General features: G+C 42.6%; 1 protein-coding gene across 7 annotated transcripts in view; it reads right to left on the reverse strand.

The window, feature by feature from the left end:
- Window positions 1-17,106, reverse strand: part of PRKCD (protein kinase C delta) — a 408,906-nt gene that overhangs the window by 295,095 nt on the left and 96,705 nt on the right. For all 7 annotated transcript variants that reach the window (XM_078661638.1, XM_078661637.1, XM_078661636.1 and 4 more), the window contains exon 2: window positions 1,070-1,197. The gene's annotated coding sequence lies outside the window, so the exon portion shown is untranslated. The remainder of the gene's footprint in view (window positions 1-1,069; window positions 1,198-17,106) is intronic.

A 17,106-nucleotide genomic window follows, 5' to 3' on the forward strand; every position in this document is an offset into this window, starting at 1 on the left:
AAAAGCAGTCCACAGCTGGAACTCGTATACCGGCCCCTCAGCCATTGCCCGAGTGCACGCCTTACCAATTCGACCTTGACTGCATGCACCTTACCTCACACAGATCATGTGGGCAAGAGTAAACTAACAGTGGCGGCTGGCAACTCGGAAGAGTGAGGGGACGGGCAAATGGATGGTGAGTGGGTGCATGCATGTAAGGTGATGCCAAATGTAAAAAAAAAATAGTCACTTACCTTGCTTGATGTACGATGTCCTTGCTCCGATCCATGTTCTGCTCTGTCTCCTCCAGGCTCCGTGGACTCCAGCAAATTACACTAACCAATCATGGTGCTGCTCTCCAGCTGGTAACCAGCATAAGAAGAGCAACAGGATTGGAGGGAGTGGCTTCTCTCAGCGCTCTAAAGAGCAATGGAGTCCTGTGCTTTCTCTAACCCAGCGTACAGCTGGCTTATAGAGGTTTAAAATGTGCATGTGTGGCTGGCCTTCACAAGACGGTCGGCCAAAGAGACATGCACACTTTTAAAATAATGCACAGGCAGCCCACCGTTGCTTCCTGCTGCTGCCACTCAGCAAGCCCACCCCCTCCTGACAGGGGTTTTTCTGGTGGCATTTCAGTGGGACGAAGCTCCTCCGCTCTAATGGAGAAGCCACCCTGTAAACAAAGTGTCCCACGACGAGAGTCAACATCAGAGCCCACTCGAGTAAGTACTAAAATGTTTGGTGTAAAAAGGCCACTAAACTAGCAAGACTGCATACGTTTTTAGTGGACTGTGTGCTCTGCACCTCTGTAAATGCCAAGGACTGTGGAGGAACCACATTCTCCTGGCATGATTGCAGAAAAGGCAGGGTGCAGCACGTCAATTCGGAAAACCTCAGTTTAACAGAACCATAAAACCACAGCAACAGGAAAACAGGGCCCACTAATATATATTAATAAAACCAATGTGCACCTACACACAAATTTACAAACTAAGTAAGCTACAAAATGTAATTAACAGGAAACAGCAAGAATAAAATGTTTAAGACGTTGTCAATTTTCAGGGTGTTTACATAGAGGCATAGCACTGACCTGTCAGAATCGCATGTTTCCACTGCCTTCAATGACATAAAAAGCAGAGTTTCGAGATGAAAAAAAACGATTTCTTCTTCTGTTTCTTACAAGTATCACCCCCTTCGCCGCACGAAATGGTATAAGGCCTGTAAATAGGAAACAACATTATTAAAATATGTCAGATATGAATATTTACAATGCAATTGTCTTTGCAGGGAGTCTACATGCAACAGCAATTTTAAAACTTTTTTTGTTTTACATTTTTTACTTTTTTCTTTTAAACATTTGACCGCTTTCTGCATATTTCTGCACCATGTCATGGCCTCTTCATCCACAATTATCACGGGGAGATGTACAGTCCAATGCTACAGTGTTGAGTAGTCATTTGCTAAATTCCCATTACCTTCAAGCGACTTTTGCTATAAAAGGGTTATCTCGTGAATGATGTCACATTGTGTTTTGCAATCCCACCGGATTTCAGCAAACAAAGGGCAATTCCAGATCACTTCTTGTTAGCGACTGTCGCTGTAAGGGGATAAGCCTTACATTTTTCAATGGATGGCCCCTTCAATTGCCAGACTGCACCTTGTGGGTGATAAAGTGGGATTTTCCACACGAACAACAACATGACAAACAAAATTTTAGAGAAGCTGCACAATACTATTTTATTTGGTCTAATCCAGTTTCTCAGATACCCTTTTTTGGATCAACCTTTTTGTGTCATGCAACAAAGGCTCTAAAAATAGTGCCTCCTTGGGCATAGTGTATCTACTGACACAAAGTAGGGAATGATGACAAATCTTATGCCTGAAGAAGAGGTCATTTGCCAGGCATAGCTGCTCCTTCCAATGTTAAAGTAATCTGCCTTTTTTCCTGGCTTTAGAACTTTGTGCACTTTAGCCCTGCTAACCAATAGTAAAGTACCTGTGCTGCCTCTTAACCATGGTTACATTAGCATTTTTCCGATTGGAACATTTAACTTGCCTGGAAGTCCCTAGTATATGGTGTAAAAAGTGTGTCCAAGGCCAGGAAGACTGTTTGGGTGCCACCCAAACAGGACTTCAGGCCTAGCCTGTGCATTCTGACTGTTGCAGTGTAAATGTAGTGGGAAGTATTAAAGTAACCCTTTTTGATAGGTAAAAAACTATCTTTAATTATTAGTAAATCAACCTTGTGAAGGCCTTATTCCCCACAAGGCAAGGTGCATGGTATTTGAAAGTGGGATATGTAGAAAATGAATGCTACCATGTCACTATAGTGCCAAGGCCCAAAAAGTTATTTTCAATGTGGCATGCCCAGTGACCTATGTAGAAAAACAGAGTACAGATTAAAAACTAATATTGTGTCTCAGGAATGGGATAAGCAAAAAAAAAAAAAAAAAAAAACATTTTCAAAAAGCGATCAAAAGCCCAATTCAATGGTGAAGTAGGATTTTTAATAAATATTTTAAAAAGTAACTTTTAGAAAGTTACTCTTAACCTGCCTGAACTGTCAGAATGCTAATTAGGGCCCCCTTCGACACTGTCAGGTCCCTGGCCTGAGAACTCCAGACTGGCTTGGGACCATGGGGGGCCCCCTGCATGTACTTTGCAGGGGGGGCACGTCAAGTTTTGTTACGCCGCTTTGCTGTAAGCCTCTGCCTGACACCCTGTGAGTCTCTATATGCCCTCCCATGAGGTCTTGAGGGGCTTTAGAAGTGTACTCCTGCTCGGAGTGAGATGTAAAGGATTAAGTCAGAAGGCAAATCTTTGACCGAGACAAACCTGGTTGGTGTGTCCAATACATGCTCCATCACAGTCAATCTGAAATGGCACCTAGGTCCCAGTATTCAGCGAGCATAGACTATCAATGGTGCTTTTGGCGTTATTTTCCCTTAAATCTTTTTTAAAATGTAACTCTGGTTTCCCTTGGTATTTTTCTAATTTTTTTGTCAATGTGTTTATTACATTTTTTCCTTCAATTATTTAAATTCTATTTGGGATTTTTATTGTTTGGCAGTTTGGCTTTGTTACTGTTTTAGTAATGCATAAATATGTTACAAATTGTCTTAAGTTAAGCTTGTCTGCTCTGTGCCACAGCTATCATGGTGGTTGAGCTTAAGTTAATTTTGTTCTAACTTTGAGGGTTAACACTGACCTGTGTTTAGATTATTCCTTGGGGTGGGTATTCATCCACCCCAAATAATAACAAAATGGCATACATCATGTAATTAGGATATGGTCTACTAGTGCACAAAAGGTTTGGCCCACCCAGAGATGGCAGCCCATAATAGCAGGATCGTAGGTATGCCAGGTACAAAACTAGAATAAACCTGGCATTTGGCATAGATTGTAGATGGTCACACCCAACGAAAGGCGATTTCATTAACAAAATCCGTTATTTAATTGTGCTCGTAAGAGAAAGGAAGTTAGCATTATTATAAGGTAAAGTCTGAACATAGTCACCTCTCAAACATAAATACCCATAGACTCCTAGTTCTCGGACATTATTTTATTTAACCAACACTGAATACTATTCAATACCTATTGGTAAAAGCACCATTAAGAGCAGCATTTGAACACCGTGCTGGAAAATTAAGTCGGAGACTGCTAGGAGTATAAACATGATTCCAATATTTCTCACCTTTCGGCAAGGCTACTGAAATTATAGGATTTTGCAGTCGCACTTTACCGCACTAGCCACATAACAGGTGCTGCATAATTTGCAGATATATATATAAAAAAAACAACAAATGAAAAGAACAAATGCATTAAAAAAAATGTGCAACACGTAGTGCCACGGCGAAGCAGACACATTCGATGGGTAACTGGTCACCTTTCTGGTGACAATTGCTGTATTCCAGTATGAAACTGGTGCCAGGGAGGGGAGGTTTTTGCCTATCCAGTACTGTGTGTTAAATTGAGAAAAAGGTTAAATATTGCCGTCACAGAACACGCACATTAGGACGCATAATTTGCCTTTGCTTGTTGCATAATTATATTCCATCCTGTTTCATAATTTGCACCCTTTGTTCCACGTAATTCCAGTAGTCCTGTTTGTAGGCGCCGAACACCGGGTTTAATTCCTCGGAATCGACTGAAAATGTTAATGTCTAGGAAACAGAACTCTATGGTAATTAGGTCTTATGTACAAAGTATCACTGGAGCGTTGCAAGTGTTATGACTGTACTAGCTGTGTCGAACTTTAAAACGTGAAACAAACGTTTGCAGACAGTTTCGAGATGAAAACAAATAAAAAACACAAGGAGGACCTGGGCGAGGCGTCTTTGCCTTTGTCATGACACCAAATGACTCAGTGAGCACAAATCTAACAACCTTTGTGGTTTTTAAGGTATTTGATTTACATGGTGCACGGTCAGGCACCTTGTAGGCTTTGCATTGACAGATGCATGAGTCAATATAGCCACATGTTAGTGCCATTAAACTGAAATATATTTAATGTGCATTACAAGCACAGAGCACACCTGGTACTCTGATAGACCACATATTAAGATGTCATCAACATAATCTAACAACGCAAAACTCTTCCCCACCATCTCTTATTATAACAAGGCAAATTTGCATAATCTGCAGATTCACGTTTACAGCATTTAAAACAAGCATTTGCAATGCACAAGGTCTCGCATTTATGAGACTTTGACCTATTGGCATTGTAAATGACAATGCCTTTTATTTATGTTTTGTTTTTAAAACCGATAAATAAAAGGCATAGTCATGTACAATGGCAATAGATTAAACTCTCGCAAATACAAGACCTTTTGCATTGCAAATTTGTGCTATAACATTTTTAAAAGCGTTAGGAGAGTGTGTCCTGCCTGCAACCGCAGACAGGATAAAGCTATTTGAGAAAATAGTGCTTGGAGGCTGTAATTAAAGCCTACTGAGCAACAACACACATAACAGGAGGTGTCGCCAAGGGAAGTTACAAAATGAGACAAGGCAGTACTAAGGAGGGACTACTGAGCCTTTTGACCAATGAACAGCCACAGTGTACAGTGGACAATGACACAAGCCAATGAAAAATCTGGGCGGAGCTTCAAGTCTCTACCTCAATTCAGCATGCCTCGCAGAGCAGCGCATGCGCTGCTCAGGCTCGACCTAAAAAGTGCAAACAGGAATAGTCACCGTTCTGGCCTCAAGGCAAATTAATTTATCATGTATAAATAACAAAAAACACACATGTAAATCATGTTTACCATCAGCATTACATCAAGCATTGTAACCAACAATAACATATCCTTCCTTAAAACTATTCAGTTTAGGATTTAGGTACATATTGACATTTCCTCATTCACTGTTATTAGACAGCGCTGTAAACCAGTGAATACAGCACAAGCCACATTATCATTGCCCCTGTCACGACCTGCAGGTCCTCTTTCCTCACAGTCTCTTCAATTCAGTATTGAAGCACTGAACTGGGCAGCGAAGGTGCTGCCGGGGATCGAACTGTGAGCCCTGCACTCCAGACTCAGCAGCAGTCCTCGTTTAATCTGTTTCCCTCACATTCTCAGGCCTACCTATGGCTGGTGACAAATAAAAGCCACTGTCGAAGGAACGCTATTAGGGCCAAAGCCAATAGGTTTTCAACTGCACTGCAGCGTGGACAAAAGCAATAACAAAAATGCCTCCTGCGGTGCAAAACTTTTGAAACAAAGAATTCCTTTGCATTACATATTAGTATATGTTGAATACAACATGTTTGAAATTAAAGAGACGCGCCACTAATGTCAAACCTAAAGAAGCATTTGCAAAGTCAATCGGTCTGAAAACATATGCATTTACAAACGCTGTTTAGGCCACTAGAGCCTGCACTTTCGGCCCACCCTGCCGAGAAGAAAGTAGCAAAAAAGTAATGTATTGGGTATAGAATACTTAAAGGAAATGAATATCTGAATGTGACAAACAGCCTGATGATTGAGGGTACCTTTAAGGTGCAAACAGTTCTTGGAAGGCGGATTGATGCGCCGAATAGACACTAGCATGTGGTGAGAGTAATAAGCCCCTGGTTGGAGCCAAGGCCATGCTATACATATTTTAAAGCACCGTAACAAAATGTCATCAGTATATGCTCTATCAAGCCAGACCTAAAAATGGATTTCCAACTTTGTGTCACACAGAAAAGAGCTTCTTTCAACTGTGTTAATTGGTCGAAGGGATTCCTAGAAAAAAGGTCCCACGTCCAACAAAACTGTGCCTCCAATGTGGCTCTGCAACTAGCTATAGCACATTTACATTTAGGGACGATAAGAACGCTGGCGTATGGAGTGCCAGAAGGCCAGTATTTAGAGATTTTTTTTTATGCACCGATGCATTTATGGAAGTCCTTGTTGGATGGTGGCACACACCCTACCATATAGTGTTGCATCCCTAAGCTGGGATTCAAGTGAGAATGCAGGACTCAAGTGTGCACGTAACAAGATTGTGATGTTATACACATTTTCATAGGTGGAGGGTAGGTGGCCAACACCTCATCCTTGGGAGTCCAATGTGCTAGTCTGAATCCTTTTCTGAATTATCCTAGTCAACCATCCAGCTGGCAGACGCCATTTCATTGGACCAGACAAAAAGATAATACTCAGAACACATATTTTAATATAGATGTTAGACTGGTGGGAGAAGAGCAGGCACTAATAGGGTTTGGCAAATGTGAGTTTTATCTGGGGTCAAAATATGCAATATTCGATCTTACTTCGGGGCCAACAACAATCGCCCTGTTTATTGGCAGAAGCATTCTGCAGCTGAACAGAATCTCCACAGATGCCCGCTTCAACCAAATGGTACTAAGGGTAATTGATAACCATGGAAACCAAGAGCTGCGTGGCCCACAAAAGGCAATAAACCCAAGGCATACAGATGGAAGCCCACTAAAACATCAAGTCAGAAAGGCCTTCTAATGGTGGGCCTGACTAGAAGGCCACATCTTGGTGCCTTGTAGTGCAAAGAGAGACACACTGTAGCTCAGAGCTGCAAACACAGCCTTTTCTTCTGCCATGTGGGACTCCAAAAATATACTGGCCTGTGGTGTCAGATGTACTCATCTCACTACCGCTTATGTCCTAATGGCACTGATTGAATTTCAACAAGCATTAAAGAGCTACCTGACAGCACCATCAATAAAGAATATATGTATGCAAAACTCTTGTTTACGACATAAGCGTTCACAGATCAATAGGAACACTGAGCTCTACCTCATCTTGAAGGTACCTCGAAGATGAAGCAGGCCGGTTACCTGTCCAACAAACAATGCCACAAGATGACAATTTCACTGGTTTCTAAACAGAATGATGCTTTTTCTTAATGCCATAGTAACTAAGCATTTCCTGCAATTAAGAAATGTTTTGGAAATCACCACACAGCGATCCAGATGCCTCAGCTGGGAGCAAAGCCATAGAATATCTTTCAAATAACTTGTTGGAAAAGTAACAGTTCAAAGTAAAAGCAATGTGAATGGGGAAATAGTCCACAGGAAGTCTCTCATATAAGTTCAAGTTCAAGTTTGGCATTTGTATAGCGCACTACTCACCCATAGGGTCTCAAGGCGCTTGAGGGAGGTGGTGGCGTTATGTATCAAATATCCATGTTTTTAGTTGTTTTCTAAAGGAGAGGTGGTTTTGAGTAAGGCGGAGATGTGTGGGGAGGGAGTTCCAGGTTTTGGCCGCAAGGTAGGAGAAAGATCTTCCCCCCATGGTGGCCCTGTGGATGCGTGGTATAGCGGCGAGGGCTTGGTTGGAAGAACGGAGTTTGCGGGTGGGAGTGTAGAAGGAGAGGCGTGAATTGAGGGATTCGGGTCCTAGATCGTATAGTGCTTTGTGTGCGTGGGTGAGGAGATGGAACGTAATTCTTTTGGTGACGGGGAGCCAGTGGAGGTCTTTCAGATGACTGGAGATGTGAGCTCTGCGGGGGATGTCTAGAATGAGTCTAGCAGATGCATTTTGGATACGTTGGAGTTTTTTCTGTAGTTTGGCTGTGATTCCGGCATAAAGGGTGTTTCCGTAGTCTAGTCTGCTAGTGACCAGAGCGTGGGTTACTGTTTTTCTTGTTTCGATGGGGGTCCAACGGAAGATTTTTCTGAGCATGCGTAGGATGTTGAAGCATGAGGAGACTGCGTTGACTTGTCTGGTCATCGATAGGGAAGAATCTAGGATGAATCCCAGATTACGTGCGTGGTCCGTAGGTTTGGGGGCGTTTCCCAGGGCCGGAGGCCACCATGAATCATCCCAAGCGGAGGGGGATGATCCTAATATGAGGACTTCCGTTTTGTCCGAGTTCAGTTTAAGGCGACTGGTCTCCATCCATTCGGCCACTTCTTTCATTCCTTCGTGTAGATTGATTTTGGCGGTGTTTGAATCTTTGGTGAGGGAGAGGATCAGCTGGGTGTCGTCTGCGTAAGAGATGATGTTGAGGTTATGTTTGCGAACGATGGATGCGAGGGGGCTCATGTATATATTGAATAGTGTGGGACTGAGTGAAGATCCTTGTGGTACGCCGCAGATGACATCGGTGGCTTCTGATCTAAAAGGGGGGAGGCGGACTCTCTGGGTTCTTCCTGCGAGGAATGAGATGATCCAGTCCAGTGCTTTTCCTTGAATTCCGATGTTTCTGAGGCGGTGTATGAGGGTGTTATGACAGACTGTGTCGAAGGCTGCGGAGAGGTCGAGTAGGATGAGGGCAGCTGTTTCACCATTATCCAATAGTTTACGGATGTCGTCTGTTGCTGCGATGAGGGCGGTCTCGGTGCTGTGTTTGGCTCGGAATCCGGATTATGATATGTCAAGGGATTTGTTGGATTCGAGGAAGGCGGCGAGTTGACTGTTGACAGCTTTCTCGATGACTTTGGCAGGGAATGGGAGGAGCGAGATAGGACGGTAGTTCTTGAGTTCAGTGGGGTCTGCTGTGGGTTTCTTCAGGAGTGCGCTGAGTTCGGCGTGTTTCCATCTTTCCGGGAAAGTGGCGGAGTTGAAGGAACTATTGATGATGTCGCGAAGGTGGGGAGCGATGATTGAATCTGCTTTGTTGAAGATGTGGTGGGGGCATGGGTCGGTTGGCGATCCTGAGTGAATCGAGTTCATCAGGCGGATGGTGTCTTCAGTGGTGACTGGTTTCCAGGTATGAAGGTTGTTAGGGGGGAGATTATGTTCTGAGGTGAGTGGGGTGGACTGGTCACCCGGTTGTTTTGTGACGCTGTTGTGTATGTCGGCGATTTTGTTGTGGAAGAATGAAGCTAGGGAGTCGCAGAGGTGCTGGGAGGGAGTGATGTCATTGGTGCCGGCTGATGGGTTGGTGAATTCTTTTACTATGTTGAACAGTTCCTTACTGCTGTGGGCGTTGTTGTCGAGTCGATCATTGAAAGCTGATTTCTTAGTGGAGCGTATTAGTTGATGGTGTTTACGGGTGGCGTTCTTGAAAGTGGCTAGGTTTTCGGTGGATGGGTTGCTTTTCCAGGCTTTCTCGAGGGTGCGGCATGTCTTCTTGGATTTCTTAAGCTCATCATTGAACCAGGGGGCTTTCTTGAGGTTTAACTTGGTAGGGTTGTTTTTCAGAGGTGCTAACTCGTCAGCGCAGCAGGTGATCCATTGTGCAAGGTTGGTAGCTGCATGGTTTGGGTCTGATGAATGAGTAGGAGGGTATTGGTGGAGCGATGTGAAAAGTTGCTCAGTGGTTATTTTGTTCCAGTTCCTGCGGGGAATTTGTTGAAGCTGGTTTTGGGACTTAGTCTTTACGTAGTTGAAGTGCACGCAGCTGTGGTCTGTCCAATGGAGAGCTGTGGTGTGGTTGAAGGAGACGTATTTGCTGGATGTAAAGATTGGATCGAGTGTGTGAGCGTGGGGCGTGGTTATCACTAGTGCAAGGGTGCAGAATGCCAGGGCACTAGGCGACTATAACCCAGCTATGTCCATTATTTACTTCCAATCTGGGGTGTATCTTCTATGCCTACATTGAAGCCCATGGCATGCACCCTTGCTCGCCTCAAATAAAAGCACTGGCTTTGGGGAGGTGTTTGCAAGTGGTGGCCCCAGCACTCATTTTTGGGGACTGGGACTTCTTTTCCATCATCAGAGTTTGGCCCAGAGCAAAAGAGATAAGGGCACAAAGGGGTAAAAGAAAGAGAAAAAGTAAACAAAGAAAAGAAAAAAATAACATGAAGGATGGAGACGAACTGACAGGAAAGTGTAGGCGGAAGAAAAATACGGAAGAAAGTGGTTTCAAGACTATGCAGTTTTAGTATTTCGAAATTTCAGTAACCCTGGAAAGCGCAACGGCTAGATCCCTAGAAAAGGCCGGGCCCTGCATTTAAAAAAATCACAAATATCAAAAAAATTAAGCATTGTTGTGGGTACCGTCAATCAATACACTTCTTTAAGTTTCAAAAGTACGTTTATTCAAGAAAAGCAATTAATCAGCAATACTTCGCACAAGTAATCAATCAAAGAAAAACTAATAAAAAGAATAAATAAAGGACATAGGTGAAACATAGTTACATTGGAATTGAAAAGAAGAGCACATTCGGGAATATGCAAATCTAAAGGCAAAGAAAGTCTGGTTCATGTTAAACATATCATAGAATTAAAGGAAGATAAAATATTGTTTGAATATATTCATAAATATTGCTAATACAAAATAAAGGAAGTCAAGGAAACTTAGCAACATCTTGTAGTAAAGGTTGGGGAAGAAAGGGTTTTTTCGCACCACCATCTAAAAATTTGAAAATAGAACTTTCTTGGGAGACTGACCTGGGTGTTGATTGGCCCGTCTCGTTATGGAACAAAATATGGTTCAAATTAAGGAAATCTTCTAGAGTGGCAAGCACTACTCCAAAAATGTTTTTCTATAACAGACTGATTATTACACCCGCACATCTACACAGGATTCATACTGCTACTCCAATTACATGCTGGACTTGCTTTCATGACATTGCCAACTTAAAACACATGTTATTTACATGCCCATATGTTTCGCAAGTTTTGGGAACAGGTTTGGTCTCAAATTAACACAATTTTCAACACCACAGTTCCTTCGTCCTTTATTATTATTATTTTAGGTAGCTTGTCACCTGATTGGCAGATAAGTCACTCACAATTGCAGATCATTGATTTACTATTAGCAGTTGCCTTTCAACAGATAACCAAGAATTGGAAAGACACCTTCAAACTGTCTTATCTCGCCTGGTGGTATGCTACTTACCTCAATCACAGATTAGACACGACTCTTGTTTATCCAATCTCGCTCGCCACAAAACTATTACATTTATGGTCTCCTGTCACACAACAAATACACTTCTATCGCCGTCTTGACTGGGGTGGCAGCAGCACTCAGCAACAAGTTGGAGAGGGAGAAGCTGGCCAGACGGGGAAGGGTCTTTGAACTTGGAGAATCCTTTCATTATGCCCTTAATCCACCATGATGAACGCAAGTAAACAGCCGTCAAGTTCGATAAGCTAAGTCCAGGGTTTGGGGTAAATGGCTGCCACCACTTTGTGGTAGTCGAGATGAAGTTTTATTCTATTCTCTCTCCTTTGAGTCAATGTCCTTACAGCTCTCTTGTTTTTTGCAGTTCTATATAACACAAACTCGAGCAAAAGGTACTGGAGCATTTTACATGAGCACCAGTTACATTACACAAGGACACATTCATTTTCAAGTTTTTTTTAGCCGGAAAGATTACGTGATTTCCCCAGAATCACAGGATGTTGAGCGGGTGGGCGCTGCGACCCCAACCTCGTTCCAAAGTCAACAGCTCACACACTCAGCCACATCTTCTCCCATTCTACTCAGTACTGTTTTAAAATGGCTCCTCTGGAAACTAGCTAACTTGTGGTATAGGCCTTTAACATTTAATGGCTTTTCTGGACCATAACTCGTACTGTGCGCTCAAGTAAACTCTCCCAACAGAATGTGAACCGCAGCATATCTACCCTTCCCCGCTCCTCAGAAGTGTACGCTCACACAACAAACGAAGGCCACGGTTCCCACAATCCGCACCATGTCAAGCACACCATTTGCTTCCGAGCAGTTTGCCGCCTACACGCCAGAGCCGGACCTTGCTCGGATAGTGCCCTGGGCAGACAGGCCTGTGGCGCCCTTGCTGCTGAATATGGGTAGGGGGCCATATATATATTTCACCTCTTTTATTTCTCTATCTCAACCTCTCCCTCTCTCTAATGCAAGCCTGAGCAATTTTGGACAAGAAATGTATATATTAGCTGTTGGTGTGATTCAGTTTCAGAAAGTTTAGCATAGTTTAATATTGTTGGGCAGTATACTAGCTTCAGTTAGATCAAAATGTGTAATAAAATTCAAAAAGGTTCCCAACATCGGCCCCTGAAATATTGATTGCTGAGAGCACCAAAAATCCTTTAAGAGAACACTGTGCACAACAGTAAAATGCTGAGCGATTGGCATACTAACCCATGCATGGACTTCTAGAGAGAACGGGATTGGTATTCCCATCAAAATTACCTTTAGTCGTGCAGACTCGTTCCCAATAAATGTGTGGCCTATCTCTTAAGACTACTAGCAAGATGGTCGGTTTGATGGTAATTTCACTAAAGTGCGAGCCGGCCAACATGGACGAGCAGGTACCACACTAAGCAGAAGTTGGGAATTACAAATGACCAAACCTCTGTTCTTTGGATGAACAGTGCCCAAACCAACAAACCATTCAGTGGTCTAGGGATACCCACACTCTCTTGCACCGCTATGTGCATTAAAAGGTATTTGATTTGTTAAGCGTGCAATCTACTACTGTTCCATCTGAGGTAGAAGAGGTACACCTGAAGCCTTGAAAGAACTGGCTGCCTTTCCCACCCCTTTAAAATGGTCAGCACTGAATTAAAGTACAGCACTCTAATCTAGAAGTTTAGTACTACTCTGCTAAAAAAAAAAAAAAAAAAAAAAAAAACCACACCTAGCATTGCAGAAACAATTTGGCAAATTGCCCACCAAAAACTGAACACTGCAATAATACTCAAAAAGCTAGGACTTATACTAAACCCCTTGACAAGCACCTGGGTCAGTGCTCTATGGGGGCTACGACCTACCAGGAGTAGGCCCCTGGAAAAGACAAAATAATTTATTTTTTTTAAGTGGGAAGAGGGTACTAGGGGACTCTTTATTTCGGTCTTCCACTAGCTGAAGCAAATAAGCATTCCAAAATCAGTAGGTCTCCATTGCATTTCCAAGTCCTGACAGAAATAATAAAGTCTAGTGTAGTGAAGAAACAGACCAAAAACAATTGTTTTCTGTGTAGGATGTGGCTAGGAGAATTATTAACGGGTGATAAATTCAGTGTAATCCTGAGATGTTGAATAGTCCCTTATGCATTATGCAAGCAACTCCTTAAAAATGGAATGATACAGCAAACGAACAATAAAATGTGGAGAAAGAGTAATAATACTCCTCTAGGCAGAGGCAAAACCAACTATGTAGTTGTTAAAGAATGGATAACAGTAAGTGTTGCAGACAACCGCCACATCAACCTAGATCTAAAAACAGAAAAAAAACTTGTCCATGCCAGCTGTTCACTTGCCAAAGCTGCAACCAGTAGAGCAGGAATGCTTTTTAGACTAGAGGTGCCAGCCAATAACTCCACCTCCCAAAATGCATAGGAGATATTTTGACAGTGTTTCTTTGAAAATACAAAAATGCCACCAGAAATTGAGATGCAGAGACCATCTTTCTTCATTGGTGCCAAGGGTATGTAATACATATTTTGCATACAGAACTATCAGCCTGCCCACCACACAAGCTAGTACCTATCTCTTTTACTTCCTATAGCAAGTCACATGCTGCAACAGTACAAATAGGAAACAGCAGATACAGTGCAGTTTGTGCAAGCTTCCACTTGTGTCCTCTCTATCTGTGTAATCAATATTGAAATGCGACAAGACGATATTTAGTCCTGATTTTGCCTGACGTAAAAGTGGTGTTTAAGAGAAAAATACAAGTTTTATTATTTATGTCAATTACCAGCTAAAAATAATGCATGGCTCATAGAAAAGCAATATCCACGTTATAAATACAAAATATAATTGTCCTAATGTGAGATGATCCGAGCTATGTCAAGAATCTCAGGTCAGAGCTGTGTGGAGCATCAGTGTGACCAAGAGAGCCCAGGACTGGTAGGGTGTCCACTGAAATGTAGTGAAATAAAATGAAAAACCAGCATTTGTAAAGCGCTCAGCTACCTCCGGAGAGGTGTCCGAGTGCTGGGGGCCGTCAGGAAGATTAAGCAAACTATTGCCCAGAGTCACAAGGTGCTGGGCTAACCTGTTGCTGACTATCAAACCGTGAGACCAGTGTTCCGGAGTCAGCCGCCCTGGCCACTGCACCACACCTCTTCCCTCGTCTCACTGCACTGACCTGTCCTGGATGCTGGACCCCTGCTGATTGAGCCAGAAGACACTCAGTGTCTTTCATGATTGTTGAAGCCACTTCTGTTAGTCTGGGTGTCAGTTTGATAACCCCATCAATATAATTGGTACAAAAGGTAACACTGTCAATTCCATGGCTGTTGCAGAGAGTAAGCATCAAACTTCAGCATTGAGACACATGGTACCTGTCGGTGGGATGCCGTAACAATCACTGATCATTTCAGTTAAGAAATCCAATATAACTGCCCACTCACAATCAGGACATTTTAATCCCATCTTTTGGAATTATGTATTTAAATACTGTCAATGGATTGGATTACAGATAGGAGCATTTTGCATGAGAAAAATGATGGGGCCATTTATGAAAGCATGCCCTATTTTATATAAATCACTCTACAACACTGTCATGGTTTGCTGCATCCCCATGCACACAATGATGCAGTTCGAGCACATCTGTGCCCTTCTTGCATCGCTGCCTGCGTTTCTTGCAATGGGCAATCGCATCCACGTACATTGCTAACCATTCATGCACGCCCATGCATCCCTACTATTCGGATATCTGCTTACAAACACCGTTAGATGTAGTGACAAACTTATAGTAACATAGGGGCAGATGTATCAAGCGGTTTTTTTGTCGCAAACGCTGCGAATCGCAAAATAGCAGCGTTTGCGACAAAAAAACAGGAAATGCAATGTATTAAAGGAATCGCAAAATTTGCGATTCCTTAATTTTGTGCTACCATTTAAGGAATCGCAAAAAGCGATTCCTTAAATGGTATGTAAGAAAGAAGAAAGTTTTGAGATTTCACTAAGAAATTGCAAATTACCACCAACTTGTAGTTGGTTGTAATTTGCGAATTCTTTTACAAATGCACTTTTTGCAATTTGTAAAGGTGGCATGTGACGCTCATACATGCCCTTAGGGCATGTATGAACGCCATATGCGCACACATGTCAATTTCAGGGGTGCAGCACGGTGTCCTTAAGACACCCTTGCACCCTTGAAATTATTCTCAATTTGCGATTAGCAAATTGAGAATCGCAAATTGAGAATAATTTCACATTCATTCCTATGGGCCTCCTGGCCCATAGAAATGAATGGGAAATTATTCCTTAATTGCGATTAGCAATTTGCTAATCGCAATTAAGGAATTTTAAGAAATCGCTAAAAAATAGCGAATTTTTACATACATACCATTTTGCAATTCTCAAATAGCGATTCCTTAAAAATCGCTATTTGAGAATCGCTAAAGGGTATCTTGATACATCTGGCCCTAAATGAAGGGACATGTCCCGCCACTACTGGCAACATCTTGGTCTTCCCACACAACACCCCCTCCACTTATGTTTAGTGAACCCGGAACATTTATTTGCATTTTGCATAAATGTTTGATCGTGTAATTGAGTTAAAAATAAAATTAAAATACACACGCACAGATGAGAGCAACACCGTTTACACTGTCATGCCTAGGAGATCTAACACTGGCTGTTGTGCATCCTAGTTTGTAAAAGGATGACATGTATAAAGGGAGCACTGTTATTACATTTCAGGAATTGTACCAGTCTTAGAATTTCAATACTGTCACTTGAATATCTGCTTTCCAAAGACAGAATTCACGTGCCAGGACACGCGCCTCCTTGCACAGAAAGGCTGAAGATGTCAACAATGAGTCATTTCAATAGTTGTGGGTGGACAGTGTTGTGGGTTAAACACAATCTCAGCAGCCCGCAAGATATGCAGGGTGTGGGAGACAGTGTGCAGGTATAGTGGAAAATCAGCCCTCATCAGACCAAGAAAACGATGTTAAAGTTAAGCACAGAAAATTACAACATTCTAAAGTAACTTTCAGCCAATAAAGAAACTGAGCAACTGGCAAGAGTTATCAAACAGGAAACAAAAGCTTAAGACTCCTATACAACAGAATCTGAGAAATGGCCAATTTGGCCTCACAGTACTGGCACTGATGTGGGTGATGGTGGCTCATATCACAGTCTGTGAAGTCTTTGGGATGGAGGAGAGACTGAAGGAAGGGGAGAAAAGGGAAAGAGAGAGCAAGGCACCCAGGATAAGATAAGCACCTACCAAACATACACTCTCAAATGTAAGCTCAGCTGCTTCTACTCGCCCAGCCATTTGCGTGTTAAAATAACAATACATGATGTACCTCTTTACTGTGGGATGAATCAGCTAGCCACAAGGGTTAGCTGCTGTCAAGACTGCCCAAGAAGAAAGCACGTGGTGGCAATATGAAAAGCAAACACTTAGTTCCACAATTCTAGCGTACCTCTTGGAACTCAAAGTATATATTTATAAAATATTATTGCAGGAAAACACCACTGTCCATCTTAAGTAACATTTTTCCCCCATGTCCAACTGAAAATGGGTTTTTTCTCACTTCGACTGCCCTGTGTGCTAAATTTTCTTCCTGCTGCTTGAAAAATCTTTCACAATATTTCCATTCGCCCAGCCCTGCCACCCTGCAAAGATGTATTGGAGGTCAAATACTGGTAAAAGTTGGAAACAATTGGCCCATATGGATGAACGGATGGATCACAGAGGTGGAAGTGTTTATATCCTTCCCTCCTCCTTCTCACCCTCCCTGATTTTATGGCTACTCGCACATGTTTCTGCTCGATTCCTCTAACCCCAAATGTGAAGGTTTTATAGAGTGGTAGATACAGGTCT

Source organism: Lissotriton helveticus, chromosome 9, assembly GCF_964261635.1.
Source record: "Lissotriton helveticus chromosome 9, aLisHel1.1, whole genome shotgun sequence".
Lineage (NCBI taxonomy): Eukaryota > Metazoa > Chordata > Amphibia > Caudata > Salamandridae > Lissotriton > Lissotriton helveticus.